The sequence below is a fragment of the Leptinotarsa decemlineata genome, unplaced genomic scaffold, assembly GCF_025532065.1.
Source record: "Leptinotarsa decemlineata unplaced genomic scaffold, Ldec_3_MD MMD2_tig00000035_RagTag_RagTag, whole genome shotgun sequence".
Taxonomy (NCBI): domain Eukaryota; kingdom Metazoa; phylum Arthropoda; class Insecta; order Coleoptera; family Chrysomelidae; genus Leptinotarsa; species Leptinotarsa decemlineata.
Window position 1 is genome coordinate 1,909,205 of NW_027412540.1, and position 23,485 is coordinate 1,932,689.

Below are 23,485 nucleotides of genomic sequence, written 5' to 3' on the forward strand. Positions count from 1 at the left end.
GCAATCTCTCCAGAGTGGAGAGATTTGTCGGAGCGGTTTGTCCCCAAGCGCCTGAAGCATACATAATGACAGGCTTGAACATCGTATTGTATATTAAAATCTTGTTCTTTAGATTTAATTTTGACTTTCGATTTATTAGAGGATAGAGCTTGGCTATCCTCATTTGTACTTTGTCCTTGATATAATCAATGTGATTTACCCAGGTGAGTCGACGGTCTACCCAAAGACCTAGGTATTTGACTCGCGTTTGCCATTCGATCTCCCTGCCTGAGATCGTGACTCTTGTGTCCGGAGAAACGTTTCGCCTCCCCAAATCTATCGCCTGGGTTTTGTCTGGGTTCACCCGAATCTTCCACTGTAGGTACCAGCGTTCGAGGTCGTCCAATGCACGTTGCATGTAGACGACCGCCAACCCTCGACCCATGGAAGAAGCGAGGAGAGCCGTATCATCGGCGTATAGGGAAGTCTTCACGTGATCGAACCTCGGAAGGTCGCTCACGTAAAGGCTGTATAATAGTGGAGATAGCACAGCTCCTTGAGGCACTCCAGCTTGGATTTCCCTGACCGGAGACAGGGCTCCTTCAACTCGGACCTGAAATGATCTGCCTTTCAGAAAGGACCTAATCCACCGGATCAGGCCCCGAGGCAGGTCGAAATCGAGCATTTTATGAAGTAAGCCTTCGTGCCATACTCGGTCGAAGGCTTTTGAAATATCCAGGAGGACAAGATGGACTGTCTTCCTGTTATTTAGCTCTGAGATGGAGTTTTCGACCAGTCTCAGGGCCTGCAACTCGGTGGAGTGTGCCCTCCTGAAGCCGAATTGTTCGTCAGGCAGAACATTTCGGTCTTCAACTTCTTCGGTTAGCCTCTGCAGCACAACACGTTCAGCCAGCTTAGCCGCTGAGCAAAGCAGACTAATTGGACGGTGATTCTGGGGAAACAACGGGTTCTGGCCCTGTTTCGGAATCATGACGACTACGGCGTGCTTCCATCTTCGAGGGAAGTATCTGAGGGCGATTGAGCTGTTTATGATATCCAGCAAGTATCTGATAAAGTTCTCCGGGAGCTGCTTCAACAACCTATTGTTGATTGAATCAATTCCCGGAGCCTTTTTGGGCTTGGAGGCTCTGATGTATCCCTTCAGTTCTTCCTCCGAAGCTGGACGGATCACGTCGTCGTCATTCTCCCTGAGGATACGCTGAACTCGTTGTTCCAGCCGGATATCACGGTCAATATCATCGTCCGGATCAACGTTAAGTTGGAACTGATTTTCCATTGTATCTGCAAAGGCCAGCGCCTTCTCGGCGGGGGAGTAGCAGATGCCGCGCTGTCCGTGAAGAGGGGAGGGAGCAGTTTTCCTCTTCTCGAGCCTGCGGGTGACTCGCCATAGCTCATCATCCCCAGGTTCGAGAGATTCCAAACACTCACTCCACCTCTCATTTCTATAGTCAATGATGGCCCTTTTGACTTCGTTGGCCATCCTATTAGCAGCAGTCTTGTCCCCAGGATAGAGGGTCCGCTGATAAACTCGTCTGAGTCTGTTCCTCTCTCGGATAAGGTTCTTTATCCTAGGAGGAAACTCATTATAGTTTCGCAGAGGACACTCCGTCCTGGTTGTGGCTGCTCTGAAAGCGTTGTTCACAGACAGTTCGAAATCTGCCACTGCCGCGTCGAGACCGTTGCGAGTTTGAAGTGCCTCGCGGTCTGTAGGTGTCTCCACTAGATGAGCCTTGAAGGCTTCCCAATCCGTGTATGATCTCACGCGATATTCCTGAGGAGGGGGATCATCACCCAGCATCAGGATGACTGGATTATGATCTGAGTCTAATTCCGACAAAGTGTACACTTCGCAGGACATGGAGACGTTCCTGAGTAGTGCGATATCAAGCACGTCAGGTCTGTTATCCCCACGGTAGAACGTAGGCTCATCTGGACCCATCACTCGATACTCATGCCTGTCAGCATGCGCATGGAGCGCTCGGCCGTTCGTGTTGGTGATTCTGCTCCACAGATTGTACTTGGCGTTGAAGTCACCAGCAGCAATTGTGGGGGTATCTGTCGACAACAGCAGTTCATCCAGTGATTCTGGGAGTAGACGATTCCGCGGTGGGTTATAAACTGAGATTAGTCTATGACGACCTCTTCTCAGTTGGAGTTCAACGCCCACGGCTTCCGTGCCGTGTAACCGATCCGAGTCAATGCCGAATTGAACGTGAGGAAGATTACGTTTGACAAAAATGCCAACTCCTCCTCCAGCACGTCCAACTCGTTCTCTATGGTAGAAACGGTAGTTTGGTATACCAAAGTGCTCATTGCGCAGGTGGGTTTCCTGTACAAGAGCGACATCGATGTTCTGTTCTGTTAAGAAGTTATTAAAATCAAGCTTTTTTGTTGTGATGTTATTGGCATTCCAAAATACAACCTTAAGAGAGCTAGGCAATGTTGGTTGTCTAGCCATTAACAGGTTTCGGTTATCACGCTGGTATTCACCGTAAACATTTTCTCGAGTACGGGGAATTGTATGAAGAGTTTTTTCATCTGGTCCAGAGCGGAGCAGATGTCATTAACTTTCGACGAACTAGGACTGTTTGGTGTTGCAGTCGGCTTGGCGGAGGTGTTGCCGCTCTTTGCCGCTCCTGCATAGCTCATCCCTGGGCGCGTGTTAGATGCCCCTGCAGGGCGTCTCCCAGGTGTAGATGCATTTTTGGGAGCATTTGCGGCCACCTTGGTCCTCCTGCGAACCTTGGGGAACTCAGGACAACCCCGGTAGTTCGCAGTATGCACCCCCTTGCAATTATTGCATTTCGGAGGTTCGGCTCTTGGCTTCTTGCATTCACCTGAGAGGTGTCTGCCGGCGCACTTAACGCAAATGGGGATGGCTAAGCAGTTCCTTTGACAATGTCCAAACCGCTGACATCGGTGACACTGCCCTACCAGTGTCCTCTGATGTTGGGGCTCAACCTTAACTTTGACGTTAAGTAGCTCACGTTCGTCGTATATGTGTTTCTGGTTTTGGCTCACTTGAACCAAAACCAGAGGAAGTGGGCGATCTCCGCGCATCATCCTAGAGACAGATGTCGGCTGAAAACCCTTTTCCATCAAGGCATCCTCGATGTCAGCGATTTCCAGATGTTCGGGTATTCCTCTGAAGACAGCTCTGATTTGTCTGTCCTCAGGGAGGGTGTACGTGTGGTGGGGGATTTTTTCCCCCACCAGGAGTTTGGACATGTTCCTGAAGTCCTCGATGGTGGAAGGCTGGACCTTAATACCGTCAGCCAGATTCACCGCTTTTGTGTAGCTAATTTTATTTAATGTAGCTAGTTTCGTGAATTTGACCCACTTGTCCTTCTGACGAACGACAATTGGGGGGACGCGTGATTTTTTGGCGTTTCGTGGCGCCTCAGATCGCGGAGGGATAGGAGAAACATTCTCCTGCGTGTTTGGATTTTCAACCTGATTTGATCTAGGGTGTTGTTGTCTGGGGCCACCCTGTATAGTCGTCACTGTAATGTCTGATCTACTCTCGATTTCCTCGACAGACATTTCGCCTTCTCCGTCTACGGAGGATTCGGTTGTGGAAAGTTCTGATTCCGATGTACTGTTTGTTGCTTCATCTCGAAGCTTCGATTTTCTCACAGCCCTTTTGGGTTTTGTGCCGGTGTTTTTGTTAACCGGAACGGCTGGTTTGGTCGGGAGGGGAGGAAACTCTTCTGGGAGTCGCCTCTTTTTGTTTGCCGGCTCTTGCGGCTTGTTTTCCTCTACAAGTATTGTAACAGGCTGTGCAGAGGGAGTGGCACAGTCAGATGTATCAGTGAGGGATACTCTCCTTGACGGGCGCTCAAGAAGCTCTTTGACCCCTGTTGGGGGGTCAGAGGGCGTCCGAACTACCGCCCCGGGTCTGCCCTTAAGCAGCTCTGATGGGCTCAGGCCCAAGCGGTCAAGCAATAAACCCATAAGGGTAATTACTTCACCCCTGTCCCTGGCCATCAGGCTGTCGAGCAGTTCCTCCATACTGCTACTGAAAAACTCACTCCCTGTGTGATACCAAGGGCGATTGATATGATGAACAGTCTCACTTAAATGATGAATTGGAACGTACTCACCAGAAGTCCGGAGGGTACTTGCTCACAATAACTAAACGCACTACACTATCACGAACAGATAAGCACTGGTTTTTGGCTGATCATCAACCAGAAATAGTCTCTTTTGTGGAAAATTTCTTCGAAATTTGGGCAGCAAAAATTTTATGACTTGTCAACTTGACAGCTAACGTCAATAGACAAAATGTGATAAACCTAGAAAAGTACTTAATAGATATAACTGCGTAAACGCAAGCGATACATAAGTGGAACTACCTATTGGTGTGACACCCAAGTCAACTTGCTAAGTTTTTATGTCAGTTTTGGTGGTTTGACCAATCAACCGACAACTTGGGAAGCAGGGAAGCTAACCTGGAATTGGAAATTCGTGGGGTTGCAATCAATAGCTGGGCTGTTACAAAGAAAACTCTTTGTTATATGTCAAGCTTTCGGTATATTTCACACCTTCGTCAGGACAACTACAATAATAAGATTATATATCTTGTAAAAAATATATAAATATGGAGAACTTACTAACGTGAGAATAAAATATAAAATGGTTCAAAAACAGATAGAAAAACATTAAATAATGACAGTTGATACAAATTTTTGGCTGACAATGTAAAGTAGGAAAATTCTGAATGATACTCGAACTACTAAATCTTTTATTTTCTTTATCATATTTCAGTAGGTACGTGTATATTTTGCTAAGACTATCAATATCAGTTCGTTTATTCATTGAATGTTCTTCGTTATTAATATGTATCATTTCCAAAAATATTCTTTTAGTTGTATTGGTTTCTCTATCTAAAATATTTGGATTTTCAAAATTCTTTCTATGATCCTTCGAATAACATGTTCTGTTAATGCACAAGAATTAACATTTCGTCTACAGTCGCTCTTATGGGAAGTGATGCGACTACTTAGAGGTCTAGATGTCTGTTCTATATATCTTTTAGAACATATATAGGAAAGAACAAACATTCAAAATAATAATGAAGAAGTTGAACATAACAACGTTATACCTTCATTCATATATAAATCACTCCCATATATTCAAGAATTGACACCAAAATTGATTAATGTATTCCGAAAAAACAACCTCAAAATATCTAAAACAAATGTCACTTCTATATCTAAATTATACATGAAACTAAAAGCTCCAATTTCAAACGAACAAAAATCCAATTTAGTATACAAAATTTCTTGTATGGATTGTTCTGAAACATATATAGGACAGACATCTAGACCTGTAAGTAGTCGCATTACTTCCAATAAGAGCGACTGTAGACGAAATGTTAATTCTTGTGCATTAACAGAACATGTTAATTCGGAAGATCATAAGATGAATTTTGAAAATCCAAATATTTTAGATAGAGAAACCAATACAACTAAAAGAATATTTTTGGAAATGATACATATTAACAACGAAGAACATTCAATGGATAAACGAACTGATATTGATATTCTTAGCAAAATTTACACGTACCTACTGAAATATGATAAAGAAAATAAAAGATTTAGTAATTCGAGTATCATTCAGAATTTTCATACTACATTGTCAGCCAAAAATTTGTATCAACTGTCATTATTTAAAGTTTTTCCATCTGTTTTTGAAAATCCTTTTATATTTTATTCTCACGTTAGCAAGTTCTCCATATTTATATAGTTTTTACAAGATATATAATCTTATTATTGTAGTTGTCCTGACGAAGGTGTGAAATATTCCGAAAGCATGACATATAACAAAGAGTTTTCTTTGTAACAGCCCAGCTATTGACTGCAAGCACACGAATTAAACCGATTTATAGTTAATCCAGTCACTAATTATTCTGTTATATATGTATATATATATATATATATATATATATATATATAAAATTTAGAAAGGTTAATGCAGTCAAGCTGCTGGAAAATAATTCCATGAAAATCAAAAAATGAATAGATAAGTACTTTTTGATCATTCCCATATCAATTTCAATTTAAGAGCCACCGGTAGACAGCTTGATAAAAAAAGCTGCGTAAACGCAAGCGAAACATAAGTGGAACCACCTATTGGTGTGACACCAATATATATATATATATATATAAATATATATATATATATATATATATATATATATATATATATATATATATATATATATATATATATATATATCGCAAACCGTCATCTTTTTCATCAGTTTTCGCTCTCTCTATCTATCATGTCTAGAAATAAATGGAATGTTAGCAACACTGACATAAGTTGGGTTTTCCAAATTCTCTTCCGGATGAACACTTAGATTTGAATCGTTTTGTCGTTAGGGTCCATTACCTCTGGAATGATATTTGTTTTTCTGTCGGCTTTATTTGCTATCATTGGCTCTTTATATTTCTCAAGATTCTCTATTCGTCCGACGATCAGGAAAATGGTAATTTGTGGACGGGAATGAAGAAGTGATTCTCTACTTTGAATTTATTCAGAATTGATCAGGCATTGTTGATCTCATCAAGAGAGAATCTCTCAGTGGAATATAGATGAAAAGATCAAAAAGTTTTGTGTTTCGTGATCAAAGGTTTATCGTTAACAGGCGATTAATTAGTGGAAGAATATTTTATAACCGTCGATGAACAATTATCATAGAAGGCGTGATAGGCACAATTGAGCCTTCTGGTTCAAAAACGAATCTAGACGGTGCTATAGTTCATACTAGAACTATAACATCGTCTCTAAAGGCGTGATTCGTTAATGTACAATGTACATCAATAAATATATCCGCTAGGACTATTACACATCCGTCTTTCAGGCGGAAGTGTATGCTATCTTGCAGTGTGCAAGGTTTATTAAATTGAGACCTCAAAGAAATGAGCGGATCAATATTTTTACAGAAAACAAGAGCGCACTAGGGGCTCTGACAAACCCGAAGGTGACATCAAAACTGGTCTGGGAATGCCATGAAGAACTGAATGAACTTGCAAACAGGAACAAATTAACTTTGTACTGGGTACCAGAGCATTCAGGAATCACAGGTAATGTTAAAGCTGATGAATACGCTAGACGCGGATCATCAACTTCATATATAGGTCCTGAACCAGCTCTGAGGATACCAAAATCATTGGTAAGAAACCAGATTAGGACATGGACCAATAAGAAACACAGAGTACTGGACAAAAGTACCTGGCAACAAACACACTAGAACCTTCATTAGTGAACCGTCCGAGAAAAGAACAGAAGAACTACTTCAATATAGTACTGTATCGCTACAGGACTACTAACCGGTCATTGTCCGCTTAGAGAACACCTGAAAAAATAGGGCTGTACAACGGAGACCTCAGCTGCAGATTATTCAACGAAGGGATAGAAATAGCTCTACACATTTTATGCGAATGTGAGGCACTGAATCACAGGAGGCAGGCAATATATGGACGTACAAAATTACGTCCACAAGATTTTGACGAACATCCCACACGAACCTGTACAAACTAGTAAAGGGAACGAGACTGATGGAATGGGTGTCATGAGACGATGGGAGAATAAACGCAATAAGCCCAAGAGGCTGCAGTGTTTTCTGGAGACTTGGACTAAATGGACAAGTCAGACCAGCTCCCAAGGTACAAAAAAATAGTTGAGATGATTTTGTAACGTTACATGGCAGATGGCATGAGCCCCCTAGGAATCGAGCAGTTATTAACTTTGTCAACTCAGAACACAAGGTTAATAACCAAAGCAGTCGATGCCGTTAACCCATAAAAAAACATCAGAAGTAGAAATCAGTTCAATATATACTTACAAAATAATAAAATACTTCATTCTTTTGGATTACCCATAATACCTCTGGTTATCGAAACGTGCATAGAGAGAGTGCTATAGATGTGCTATGGCAAAGGTATTTTTCATCAGATGGGTGCAGTGATTTCAATTTTCAAAAGTCAATAAAAAATATTGTTGCTTTGAATTCTATGCATTTTTTTTATTGCCGACGCAAGTTGAGGGTTGACAAATGAGTTTGTACAAAACAGTTTTCAAGAATGTTGCATATGTGGTTTCAGTCAGCATTCTGTTTCAAATTTTCCTCAGAGAACTTTTAACATTTCTCTCCACAATGCCACCCGTTGTCCTGTGAATTTTAAAAGCTGTCGAAGCTATGAGCTACGTTTAGGATATTATTTTGTCTGTGATAAATTCCAAAATTACTAAAACACTGCATTGTGAAAGTTTTAAGAGTGCATTTTTGTGACTGCATAAACCCTTTTCAGAACGCATGTATAGGTCATAGAAATATTTTCATCATATACTAACAGAAAAAGAAGCCCATTTGTGTCTAGGAGCATTGAGTTACATATATTGTACTATTTCTTTTTTATTTCGTTCACCAAAAACTTGATTTGGTAAACAAACACTTATTATGAGTTATTCTCAACTGAATTTCATCATTCTTCCTGTGTTATTTGTTTGTTTAAGAAATGAATTTCATGCCATCAGGTGTGGGATGGAAATGTTGGAAATAGTAATTTCAACAATATAATGGAAAATGATTTCCACTGAGAACAAACAACAAATTCTAAACAAACACTGACTTATTGAAATAATGTGCTCATCAGTGTGAATTTTCTGAACAATACACAATAAAAAGCTTTGTTTGGAAGCCAACTGGAAACAATGGTGAAAGATGAGCGAAAATGAAAATATAGTCGATATCACAAAGTCGAAATGGTTTCGCAATTCACGGATGCTGGTATACGCGACGGAATGTTTCAATTTTATCATGATTTTGCCGTTGTAATGCGGGCGGCAAGTTAACAACGATATCTGGAGGTAAGTGGAGGAATAAATGAATGCTCTCTTGCATAATATATAGTCTAGTTCACATGTACCATTTTTTCTTGAAAATATGAAAATTTTTATATAGTCTCCGAAAATTATGATCAAGGTGTCATTCGATTTGTATTGTCATGTAGAAAGTTTAAGGAAAGTTGAATATCTCGAAAAATATTCAAAAGAGCTGTACCTCTATTATTTGTCATTTCTACAGAGTCCTGAAACTAGAGCCAAAAACGGGTGGCTTTCGCGCGCTGTGCGTCAATCTGACACAGCAACAAAAATTATCTAAACATATTGAGTATGAAAATTAGGAAATGAAAAATTGGAATGAAAAAAATTCATGTAGTTTTGGAATACATTATTGAACAATAATTCGAGGTTAAAAATTTCTATCCCAATTTTTCATTAATGCATTTTTTAATCAATAATTTTTTATAAATCGAAAGTTAATATAAAAACCCTGATAATTACCAAACTAAAACCCTAGAATGGGCTTATGAATAGATCGTTATTGCAAAAATTACAAAATTTTCATTTTTCACTTTTTTAGTAACAATTAAAAAATGAAAATTAAAAAAAGTGATTGAATTTTTTTTCTAAATCTTGAATGTTTCGATGTCTTATTGAATGATTTATTAAAATGTTTCACTGTCATTGTTTGAAACATTGTTGAATTGATATCGACCACATTGTTTATGAGTAAATCTAATTCGTTGCTGAAAATGCGTTTATTTATTAACAATCGTTTTTTGGTACTGAATATTGAAATTAAAGAACCATTATTTTTCTGAAAATCATAAATTTTATTGTTCTTTGAGATTTTTTTATTTGTTTATTCAAAAAACAATTTGTATGAATAAATACTTTTTTCCCAATTATGCATTAAAAGTAGCTATGTATGTTTTTTTTTCTATTTTTTATATAGCTTTCGAAATTATTATGCCTTGTCTTCTTCATCCGCTCTTTTGTTTTTAAAATTATAATAACTCTTAAACTATTGCAGATATGACAATAATGCTAAAAGTCTTTTTTGTTCATCATTAATTCATCAATCAAAATTCAGGAAAAAATTTTTTTTTTTTATTTTCGATTGTTAATAAAAAAGTGGAAAATACTTTTTTTTACTTTTTGCAACAGTGATTCATTATTCTATTGAGAATAACTTTATAATGTGAAAACAATTCTAATAAAAATTTTTCACCGCGTATTATTGTTCATTGATGTATTTAAAAACTACATAAATTTTTCCATTCCTCAATTTTTATTTTTAATATGTTTAAATCATTTTTTGTTGCTGTGTCTGATTGACGCACCGCGCCTGAAGTCAGACTACTCATTTTTGGCTCTAGTTTTAGGACTACTCTAGTTTTAGGGCTCTGTAAAAATTATAAATGATAGAGGTACAGCTCCGAGCGTCAAAACTGTTTTTAGCAAATTTTTAAAATTAAAAAATTTCGAACATTTTTTGAGATACACCTTGATCGTAATTTTCGGAGACCATATAAAAATTTTAAAAGAAAATGGTACCAGTGAACTAGACTAATAAACATGATGTTACAACGCTGAAGAGCCTTCAGTGTTAGCTGAATCCATGCTTTGGAGTTTGTTCTGTGGATGCATAGAAACGGAAATGTTCCTCGAAGAGTGAAGTTTTTGATGTTTCAATAGTAAACACAAGATATTGACTGTGCATCCATAATAGATCCCATTTTGATCCCTATGAACATTGACTTTGAAGGGATATGAAAAGTCTATTATCTCGTAATCCAAAAATTGATCATGTCAAAAGAAACTGAAATGAAAATTAGTGAATGTCTTTAGAAAGAAAGAAAGAAAGAAATGCTTTATTGACTACGATATGCACAATATACATGAGTAGTACGTCAATTTACAAGTAGTACAAGTAGTACGTCAATTTAATAGTGGTTCATACGTTTTAAAGATGATTAATTCATTTCAAATAGCAGTTATTTTCACAAAAGACAATGTCAAAAATAGAATGAGAATGAATATTTAAAATTGGACTATAATTCTTATATACAACAGTAGGTACCTAACTTGATTGGTAGTGAAAGTGATACAAGGTAGAATTTGTGTACTAACTATACTCTCGGTTTTTGGACAAAGGTACATTTTTGAATGTGAATAAACTTATTGGTATTATGAAAAAATGTTTAATAATGGTGAGTGGTCAACCTTCTATTGGTCACTCAGCAGGAAACCCGAACGTTTACCCTCATTTATTTTATATGGCGTGATTGTTTTCCGAAATGTGGCACGCATAGGAGGAATCAGTTCAAAAGTTCTTTCATGTTCAAAGATTCTCGTTTTGAAATTTCTTGAAAACCGGCAGTAATTTGATCTGATATTCTCGGAAATAGTTTAGGCTTACATCAGTTGAATATCTATTTATAATCTATTTTGATCAGTTGCAGTCCCCTTACAAACGATAATCCAAGTCTAAACTTGTGCGAGGCAAGGATCAACATGTTCTTGTCTTTTAACGATCAAGTGATGGAATAGAATGGGTTACTCAAGTTAAACAAACTACTAGCGTTCTCCATGTATAAAACGAATGACTATTCTGAAGTAATTCGATCCCTTTGAATATAAAAATGCTTCTGGCCAATTCGAAATTCCGACAAGAACCTCGGAATTCAAAATGAACAGCCAATTTGGTGTCTTGGCTACAATACGCGATTATTTAATTTTTTTTTGGGTAAGAATCGTCATTTGAACATTTCGAAAGGGGTTTTATTTTTCAAGGAGTATTATAGAATACGTAAAAAACTTTCAGAAATTGTATAGATTTCAATTGAAACTTCAACAACCGAAATGTATTTTTTGATAATGTTTCGGGAAGCCTCACATTTATACGTTTCACAGATTTAACAATATCCGTTCACGCCTTAGGTTAAGATTTCAGAGTTAGAAAATTGCCACTCTATCCTCTACGTGTAATCTCCATCTAGATCTCTTCGAAGACACCTAATTAGGAATTGTGACATCTTGGTATATTTGCCAATATTTTTATGAAAATACTCACCTTTACCCATTTCGGATTATAATGAAGAGGAGTCATAAATACATAAGTATATGTTGAAAGAGTTTAGAAGGTCTCATGCACTAAGCATTAAAAGAAAATCTTTGAGGCGCTCTAAGAGCGGTGCCTGTTCAGAAGTAGCAATTCACGTTAGATTTGAATCGCTGGAGATCAAATTCATTTGGAAAAACGTTCTCAGAAAGTTTATTCCACATAAACACAGTTCTACGAATGAAAGAGTTCTCAACCAGTAGAGTTTGACGTGTACTGAGTTGAACCTCAAAAAGATGAGCAGCCACAGTCCATCGCGCATTTCTAATGTACCGCTTTTGGTGGAATCAAATGTGCCAAGTCACTTGAACACTTCTATCTATAGAGACATTTATCTTTCTGAACCCGGTACCTGGGTTTTTGTGGCATTGAATTTAACCTGGTTACTTTCACCCTAATTCGAAATAACTTCTAGATCTTCAGTAGTATATGCAACCTCCTGCTACCGGTGAAGATATGCATCTGCAGCTGACGTCCTGGAACCCAAATGGAATTACGAGACAAGTGTGCTGTGGTCAGTAAAGAAATATAGTGATGTCTTGTTTTCTTCCAATAAGTCGTTGATATACAATAAAAAGAGGATTAGAGACAATATGGATTCCTGGGGAACACCAGCGTTCGTAGTGAAAGTAATCGACAGATATCCAACGACGGTCCCTTGCAGGAATTGTTTCTTCAGCCATACAGAAAAATGATCCGACTAGCCATAGCATCGAAGTTTGACCAGAAAGATGAAGGCTCCACATACCGATTATAAAATTAAAAATCCTTTTTGAAACAAAAATAACACGTTTCTTATATTCTTGATGTTTTGTATCAATTGTGTATTAAAAAAACAAACTGAGGAATTAGAAAATGAATCCTTCAATGTTTTGAATAGAAATATCGTCACGATAAGACTCTTCAAATGAAACAAAATAATTTTTCCCCTAGTGCTTCGTAAAGATTTCAACTTCAATCAAAAGTTTACATCTTTTTAACATGTTATGGAAGTTCTGGAGAGCGATTGAAATTTTGTATATAAAAATGCAAAAAGTACTTATTCAATTTAGAAGTATTTCATTGAGAAAATAATTAATTCATGAGAAGGTGGAAAAGTTATTAAGAGGAAATGAATAAGCATTTTTCGTCGTAGAACGTTGCCTTTTGTTATACTTTTGTGCGTTCGGCAGTTTCCATGTAAAAATGCATAACTGGGAATGTTTTATGACAACTGGAATATTATTCATGAGAAGTGGAAGTCTTGTATTTTTAATTTCATTCAATTCTTTATTTGTGCATACTGATCATGCTGACCAACAACGGTCATCTCCCACTGAACCAGTGAAGCGGAAAAAATGGAAAGCGGGGATAAGTGAAAGTACTCGAACGACCCATAAATAGTAATATCTCGCAGGAATCAGTCCAGTCATCACCCGAACGCGATACCTAGTAGATACTAACAATCGAAACGTCGTGAACTAACGTGGCTTGGAATCTCTTTAGTTTTTATTTTCATTTATATTTCTTTATTTTTGTTTCAATCGTTCTATTTTTTACTTGTATTCCATTTCACTATTATTTCATTTCAGGTTATTTTCAATTCTTCTTTTTTAGTTGTTTCAGGGATTTCAAAATCATTTCATATATTAAACAATGGAAGTCCGAACTAGTGAAATTCATCATGAAACATTGTCAATCACCTTCAAACAAATATTTTTTCTTGATTTCATTTCCGCTAGTTAGACGCAGTTTGAAAAGTATAGCGTTTTAAATTCTGAAACTTCACTTTCGATTATACCAGAAATTGCAACAACTTTCTTAGTCCATGGAAAAGTTACATTTAACTTTCTTATGACGTGAATAGTTGTTGAGAATTTCAATGAAATTATCGGTGCTAAAAGCTTCGTGGCTTTCTACTTCTTTATTTCAATCCAAAAAATGAGAAACTCTCGAAAAAAGAAAGGTGGTAAGCAACTTCAAATAGAACTACTTACAGAAATGTGTGGATCATCCAAAGAAGTTTCTTTCAGACACAAATTGGAACAAAAAAATCCATCCGAAACAAATACTTTCGAAATATGGACATTGAATTACGTATCATACCAAAAAGCTTCTTTCCCAAAAATTATTCTTTCCTGAAAAAATTCATTTTTCAGTGTGACGAGAGCAGATTACTCTGTTCCGGTGACATAAACCACAATTTTGTGAAAGAAATGAGTGTTTCGTCTTGTGAGTGATACTGTTCAGAATATGTTTTCCATATCGGTGAAATTTGTATATCAATACTCAACGCTGATATGAAGCGGTCCTGTAATGATATCTATACCTACTACATTACGCATACTTGTAGTATGAAGTAGAAATTATTTTAATATAATTCATTGTTCATACCCTCAAAAACGGTTGTTTCAGTTGGACTTTTTTTTTCGATTTGTGTCTGACAGAAACTTCTATACATGATCTACATATTTCAATAAAGAATTTCCATTGGATTATTTACGTTCTTTCTTTCTCCGGAAATTCCTCATTTTTTTTGTACCACAATGAATTAGAAAACCACATTTTTTTTCTCTAAAACTAATCTCTTCTGAAAAATATTCATTTTCAATTTTAATGAACATTTAGTGATATCAAGTGAAGTTTTCGTTTTAATCCTTACCAAAAGTTCGTTTACTCGAGTCTCAATGATTAATTTTTTACAAAAACTCACACAGACAGTATTTTTAGCTCCGACTATGCCAGAAAGCGTTCACCAAAAGGCCTCGTATTTATGTCATTTCGCGATATGGTATCTGCCCTCAGCTTTTTCCGGCGCTGCTCTCTTTGTTTATGTCTTTTTTACTTTTTTGCGCCGCGCTCTTTCCTGTTATATATTATCGCGTTTCTTTAAAATTATCACTTTTTATACGTTACGCTTAATGAGGCAAACCTTTCGCTGCTTTTTGTCAACCAAATCCTCGATATATTTCGATGAAAGGATTTGTTGACGAGTCACATGATCGTTTAACAGATGAAAAACATACAGTGATGTTTTCAGAAGTATGATAAACGTATGCCGATTCTTGGAAATACTGTGAAATGAATAGAAGTGAAGAAGGCAGACAGAAATTGAAATTCATATATATTTACTACTTTTTAGTTTGTTTTTCTGTACTTCCAGCCCTCTTCAAGAGTCTTAAAATATGCTCATGTGTAATTGTTGTCTTCCACTTTCGTGTTCAGTTTGTAGGTAGTAAAATATGATTGAATTCAAAGGTGTAAAAAGTATTGAAGGGACGTAGATGATTGATGAGCGTGAGTCGTTCTTTCGATTTTTACTGCGCAAGTGTAATAACAAGTTAGACCTTACTAATCCTTAGCTCATATAAGTTTCGATTTCTGAGGGTTGTCGTTAGTGAGGGGACGGCAACGAAATAACTAATTTTACTCATTGTAGAGTGGCTATTAAGACAGAATAATTATTGAACGAAAGTAATTTTTGAGGAGGAAAATCAGTTTTAATCGGCTTTTTTTTTTGGTATTTTCACATTTCATAATCTGAAAAAAATATGGAAATTATAATAGAAAACTTCATACACGTGTATATTCATGAAGAAAAATGTTCTATCAGTAACTTGCCTATTAAAAAAATAACTTGAAATTATACAATACTTGCCCCGGTCTTCAGAATTGAACAAAAATTAATTTCATACGCAGTTTTTCCTTCGATGTTTAAATTTCTCAATTTCTTCGAAATATGTCAAAAAAGTTTTCAGTTGTTAAGTCAATGATGTTGATTAACTCTCTAGAATATTCGATGAAGTACCTACAAGGTGTTCTCGAATAATATCAATCTGTTACTTTTTCGCCACTATCCATATTTAATTTAAAACGGGTAGCCAAGTACAATCCATTTTTCAGCGCCTTAGAAGTAGATCGTCCTTGCTACTCGTCTTAAATAAAAATATGGATAGATGGTAGATGCTGGTCCCATCCGGCATCGCCCGGTGAGATACCATAGAAACGGCTTAAGAGCGTGAAGTTGCTTTCGGGAAACGTTTCGTTGCTGTGCCGCTGATTCTGGTTTCAGGGATAGGAATATGAGGCTAAATGCATGATGGAGCTCCTAGGGTCAAAATATTCCGGTGGTAAAATAGCTCCCCAATCGGATTACTGGATGGGGCTGATTCAAGGGCATCATCCTTCAGCAGCTATTTGAAAATCACTATTTCTGACAGTCAACGGGGTTATCCCAACATCAGTCAACAGGAAAATAGCATGGTAACAACAGTTTCTAAGAGGCTCACTGGCAACTCCAAAATCGATTTCTGCAACACCAGAGGACTCAACTCAAATATAAACTCAGTGCACCAACATCTGCAACCAAATAGTCCTCATATTCTTGCACTCACAGAAACCAAAGTCAGTGCTTCAACAAACCCCGTCTATATCCCGGCTATGATTTCCACTCCCGATTCAGACGTAACTCTGGAATATCTCTTTTTATCCGAAACGATTTCTCCTGTCAACAAGAGGAAACGATGGAACCTCGAAACTTTGATGTTATGTGGTTCAAAATAATATCACAGAATATCACCAAATTCATATCGTTTATCGACCACCTAGCGATACACAATATAGAGATCTATTCTCTTCACTTGTAAACACCATTGACATTCTGCAAATCAATAATTCCAGTGCCTTCCGTATTCGGTGACTTCAATGTCAACAATATCAAATGGCTCAAATTTTTAAATATCAACGACGAACGAAGTCGCGAAGTTGAGGCTTTTGCAATGAGCAGCGGATTTACTCAGGGTTCCTGACCGTGATGAAGAATATGCTAGTCTCCTGGATTTATATCTAACAACCAATTCAAAAATGTACACACTCACAGTTAATGTCTTCATTGGGATGTTCTGATCACAATTCCATTTCAGTGTTAGATGAATTACCGATGAATGTTGAGAAACGAGATCTTACCTTTTAACGTGTGATTCCTAACACGGGAGGATCTTCTAGACCATTTCCTAAATTTCATCTGGCTAGATGTTTCAGCTTCAAAGATTCATCAATTTGTGCTTCAGAAGTAACGGAAGTTATTCTAACATCCATGGATGCATATATTCATCTTTCAATGAAACGACCTTCTAACGGCAAACCATGGTTCAACAAAAATTGTGAGCAAGTTGTCGCCTCCAAAAATCTCGCCTACCGGTAGTAGCACAAAAATCCCAGTGCCAAAAATCGAACTAGGTTTGTTAATGCTCGCAACAGTTGCAAATTTAGGATAAATGAAAACAAAGAACTTCACAATCGGAGAATTAGGGATAAACTGCTTGCCAATCCCAACAGGTCTAGATCCTTCTGGTCGGTAGCTGAAGCTGTTAATCAGAACTTTACAAAAACCACGATTCCACCACTAACTCAAGCGGATGGTTCAATTGCAACAATAACCATAGAAAAAGCAAATCTACTAGCTGAACAATTTGCGACTCACTCAACAGTCAACTTTCTGTGAAAGGCACCATCCACTATTCCCACACTAGACTCCATAATACCGGAAATTATTTTTTACAACAGTATTTTGCAGAAATTTCAACCTGTTTTATAAGAAAGGAGTTTTTTCTTCTTGTTATAAATTGCTCGCGTTCAGCCTATTTCCAAAAAGGGCATATTCTCAAATAACTATAGACCAGTCGCTTTGTTATCAGGGGTATCAAAAATCATGGAGGAAGCATCATATCCAAATATTTAGAAGGCATTTTGAGCGATCATCAATGTGACTTTCGGAAACAAAGATCAACAGGCGACCTTCTATCGTATGTCACCCATATTTGGAATAACGCAATCGTAAAACTTAGAGAGGCAAGAGCTATTGCGATTGATATTTCTAAGGCCTTTGACTGTGTGTGGCATGAGGGTTTGTTGACCAAACTTTGATGCTATGACTTGTCAGATCATTTTTGTGTATGGCTTTTCAGCATTCTGAAATAACGTTCTCTGCAAGTGACTGTCGATGGATATCTCTCGAAAACTTACAACCCTTTTTCATTGTATATCAACTGTAACGTTGTTATTCAAAAGTGTGTTTCTTATAGCAGGTGAACACACAAACTAGCAGCAGAGACTCTCTTCAGGTGGGTCAGACTGGAATCTATTCACCAATTGGTGGACATTGCATTGCCGTTGTTGAGACCTTACAATGTTTACTTTTTTAGGGCGCCACCACCAGTAATGAATAGTTATAAGAAAATAATACGTAATATAAAACAAAATATAACATTTATTTCATATGATGAGACAAATATGAATGAATGATATGATGAATATGATGAACACTGAGAGTACACAGTTTAGTGTACTTATCTTATTAGTTATTAATGATTGCTTAATGTCCAAAAGGTACTTTGGGGTGTGGTGCTTCACGTGGTCAGGATAAATGCCCCAGTTTTGAAAGGTGTTTTCACGATCAGGAAATGCTCTAGCTTGCAGTATGATTCCGGGATCAGGAAATGCTCCCAGCTTTATTAGTCCCTTTAGAGTGTGAAGAATCAAATCAAGAAAATCTTCAGATATTTATTTTTCAAAATGGCGTTACAGTGCACAAACACAGCAATTATATCTCTAATTCTTTGCACTTGGAGTTCTCCAGCAATAAAAAAAGGCTGAAGCAAGGTGCTCACCAATTTTATTAACTCACTCTACACCAAAAAAAAATTCCAGTCGAAAACATATATCGACTTTCATTTTTAATACAGAAATTCTGACAGAAGTCATAGAACTCTGATCAATAGCCGTTTATTGACGAGTATCGAGTTTATTGCGTTAAGGTAGGCATTTGTTTGCGTCTCGCAGTTACGTTACCGAAATATTTGTAGATATTCATGACTCGAGTGTTTCAATGATTCAGATGACATGTAACAATTGACTTGTCACACAACGACTTATTGGAAAAAAAAACAAGAATCCAATATATTGCTTTGCTGTCGACAGCACACTCATCTCTTCATCACATTTGGATTTCAGACATCGGTTTTCTCCAAAAAGAACCAGATATGTCAGGTCAGAAAATTCCGCTTTCTGCTTCGATAAGTTTGTTGAGAGTTAAAATGGACACCAATATGTTTTGGCACAATCATGTCACTGGAATTGCAAAGGCTGCTTCTCACTATCTTGGAACACTGTTCCTAACCAGAAGACTGTACACACCTCAACATATTTTGATGCTGTATAAAGCTCAGATCAGACCGTCTATGGAGTATTGTTCTCATATTATGGATCTCCACCCCCAAACATACTCTGAAGCTGCTGGATTCCATTCAGAAAAGATCCATCTGCTTGATTGGAGAAGCGAACATCACTTGCAACCTTGATAGTCTGGAACATTGAAAAAAGGTTGGAGATTTGTCTTTCTTCTATATATAGTTTCAGAAGAAGTGTTCAAGACTGTGGCTACTCGTCGTTTTGAGGTGTACTGAGGTGTACTGAACACCTCGAACTTCACCGTTAAAAAACTCTTTCAGTTGGAGAACTGCGTTTAAGTGGAACAAATTTTCTGAGAACGTTTTCCCAAAAAAATTCAATCTCCAGCGATTCAAATCCAATTTGAATCATTACTTTCTCACAAGCACCGCTTTAAGAGCGCCTCAAGGATTTTCCTGTAGTGCTTGTGTTTTATTTAAAAAAAGTGGCAAAATAGTAACAGACTAATATCAGAGAACACCTTGTACTTCATCTAATATTCTTAGAAGTCAATCAACAACATTGACATAACATTTAAAAACTTTTTTGACATATGTCGAAGAAGTTGAGAAATAAACAGAGCAAAGGAAAAACTTCATATAAACTTGAATTTTGACTAATCCTGAAGACGGAGGCAGATTTCAGCCTCCGAAACGTTAAGATAAGTATTGTATAATTTCTCAGCTATTTTTTCAATACGCAAAATAATTAAACACTACAAGTTACTGGTGAATTTTTCTTTGTGAAAAATACTTTGAACTTGCGCAGTAACTTATTGGGGTAAATTAAAATTTTTGCCCTTTTTTCACAAGTGCTTAAAGTTCTCCTTTCCAATTTTTTAAATTTTTTTTTCAGATTGTGGAAAGAATAAATACTCGAAGAAGATCGATAAAAACAAAATAATTATTACTGAAACATCAGTTCTCAAAAGGTTTCCACATCACAATACATTAGTAAGAACCGAAATTGATTTAGTTTGGTAATATTACTTTGATATTATCGGATATAATTCACCATATCAAATTAGTGATGGTATTTTTGCTACTGAGAAATTCTTTTCAAATTACCCTGCTATACATTCTTTAGAAATTCCCCTGATAACTGAGAATGGAGTTCTGAATATAGTAAACTTGATTGTTAAGTAAACTTAATGAGACCGTATGTGATAAGGAACAGTTTCGGGAACGTTTATAATAGAAAATCGGTTTCACTAAATGATGGTGAATTAGTGAAACAGTATCAAGTCATAAGTCGTAAGAATTCATGTTTTTCAACAATAATACCTATACTCCTGCATTGATATTGCAGACGAAAATTAAAAATCTAACTGTTTACGTTTTCTCACGGCTTGTGACTCATGACTTGAAGACTGGGTGCACCCTGAGTCTGACAAACAAATACTGAGACTGAAATTGAACACTGAATATGTGAGATATTGGTAAATACAAAACAAATCTTTACTGAAATACATGGTTTTGTTACAGATTTGGAGCTAGACAACGAAAATGATTCCCTGTGTATGTGGTGAGTTGGAATATATTTTTCTCATTTTATTTTAAATTCCGGAAATTATTCTGACCATATGAAGTTGAACGGTTTGATGCAATTTCCATTGGTAATCTTTGACATAGAATGAATCTGATGAAATCATATTTTTTCACACACTGAAACTACAAAAAAACTATTCCAAAATTTGTCAGTTAAAAAAAATGATGTTTGTGGAAAAAGTATTTCCATCAAATTCGTGAATTGTCAGAACATATTATTCAAGTGATATAGTTTCATGAAGAAACATTTTGTCTCAATAACTCAACAGAACTATACCTCGTCAAAGTGAAGCTTGCAGAAGTTGTCAACACAGGCTGATACAGGCTCATTTTGTAACCTAAATCATACTGAATATTGTTTATGATCTCTACGAGGTTTATTAGTTAGTTGCCATTCTGGTAATTTCTGTATGAATCATTTCTTAAGAATTGTTCGATATTCAATTTTCACCAATTATAAGGATGTACGATGAATTCTTTTAGTTTACTCCTTTTAGTAGATATGTGGTTCATTAACGATTAGTCAATAGTTCAATTCCATTCAAATCGATGATCACCATAGTTTTTACACACTTGTTCTGATAATTTTCTTCTTCTTAATTCGTCTATTTTTGGTAATGATTCTTACGTATACCCAACAGCACATTTTCCTTGACAAAAATATATTGAATTTTCGCAGTAACTTACTAGGATGAACCTCCATTACAAATTTAAACTTTTTCAAATTGAAGAAGGTAGATAGGCACAAAAAAATCAATAAAAATGAAAAGCTAATCATTTAGCTCGAATAAAACATATACAATATCAGTACAAAAAACTTCATGGACATATAGAAAAAGACTTTTTTAATTTTCCTTTGTTTGAATTGATATCGATAATGGGTAATCTGAGAGAAAAATAAAAAATCAACGACTATCAAAGGTTTATCAAATGAAGAGTTATCTTCACGACTCCTCTTACGATACCAAAACAGATTTAATTTACGAGAAAAAGTACACAAAATATGTACTAGGTTGAAGATTATCGATGTGAAATTTCACTTGGATGAGTTTTGTTACCAAACTGGATTTTGAGTTTTAGCTGCTTCGTCATAATAAAAATTTCTGACATTTCTATTCGTATTCGTATCACTTCAAAAAAATAAATACATTCACTGTCAGATAGTGCTCCTTGATTTTCTATTTATATAAATATTTCCAATTTCGAATTGGTCATGCACTCCAAATTCCGAAATGAGCTTTCTAACAAAATAAATTCAATTTTCATTTCACTCTCTTGATATATTCGCTCATGTACAAATGAATCTCATTTCCCATCTCTGAAAAGAGGGTCACAGACCAAATCCACTTTATTTTCATGTTTCTGTTTCAATAAAGTCAGCGGGTCTAAATACCTCATTAAGGCCTCTTCACAGCTTCAAGATGTTCATAAGCAGACGCAACTCCTCACTGAAAGTGGGGTCTATTTTCTCATTTTCCATTACCCGTTAATGACTCTATGGCGATACGCGGAAAAAACTACGCTGATGCGGATTTTCAGAAAACAACTGCATAATGCAGTTCCTAGTACAGAGATAAATGAATTCATATATGTGCATAGGAGATTGAAAAGAAATTTTACTTGGACGAAACGAATCTCAAATAAGGTTTGATGAGTTACTACTTTTAGATTTTGGCGTGATGTCCAGGAATGGAATGTATATAAGCCAGATTATATATTAGGGTGGAAATTTTCCTCATCATTTCTGATTCCATTCACGAATTAATTGTCGAGAAATAGTGAACTTGAATTCTCAATGGCTTTTGAATTCAGCAATTTACCTAGTTTACATTTACATAAAAGCGAACATCTATCTCACCCATCTCCTCATGTCAAAGATAAGTCTCTTTTTCGTTATAAAGATAATGGGCATCATCATAATGACGTCTCTATGATATGTTCCGTACGGAGTGATAAATCCCAATATCCATTATGTTTTATATTTACGTTTCAGAAAGTACATAAAAAATATGATAAGAATTTTGAGAATGATTGAAAGTGTCACACCAACCTCATGATGAATATGCATGAAAATTCTATCACTACATTTATGCATCTTTTTCAGGTCATTACAATATATTTAACAGAATCTTGCAATGAAAAAAACCGGTTCAATTAAAAAAAATGAACTCCACTATGACTGAGACCTACTTATTACGAAGTTAAATGATCTACATCTACACCACAGAATTTCATATCAGTAAGATGCAAAACATTTTGCTTTTTGAAGAAAGAAAAAATCACGCTCATGACAGTATATGAAATAATTGGTTTGTTGAGTTACTATTGACAATTTATTTGAATGATTATAATGATTAGTATTCACTAGTCCATCCTATACTTCCCAATTACATGAAATATAGTATACACACTCTCTTCCATCCTAAAGACGCACCGTACGGAGCTACAATACTTAGTCTTCTTCTATCTTAAGCAAGGCGCACATTGCGACAGGACGGCAGAGGAAGGAACATGCCAGGGTTTTAGTTTAATAATTAAAGGGATTTTTATATTAACTTTCAATTCAGAAAAAGTTATTAATTAACAAATTTATAATTAACGTTGAAATTAGGATAAAAATTTTTTGACTGCGGATTATTGTTTATTGATGTATCCCAACATTACATGATTTTTTTCATTCCTTAATATTTACATTTAATATGTTTAAATAATTTTTTTTGTTTTTATGTCAGAGTGACGAAAGGCGCGCGGAAGA

The 23,485-nt window shown here is 36.3% G+C and overlaps 1 long non-coding RNA gene across 1 annotated transcript in view; it reads left to right on the forward strand.

The window, feature by feature from the left end:
* The window catches only part of LOC141480963 (uncharacterized), a 193,500-nt gene extending 170,530 nt beyond the window's left edge, over nucleotides 1-22,970 (forward strand). The window contains exons 2-3 of the long non-coding RNA XR_012464669.1: nucleotides 20,668-20,707; nucleotides 22,835-22,970. This is a non-coding gene — a long non-coding RNA (uncharacterized lncRNA). The remainder of the gene's footprint in view (nucleotides 1-20,667; nucleotides 20,708-22,834) is intronic.
* The last annotated feature ends 515 nt before the right edge of the window (nucleotides 22,971-23,485 follow it).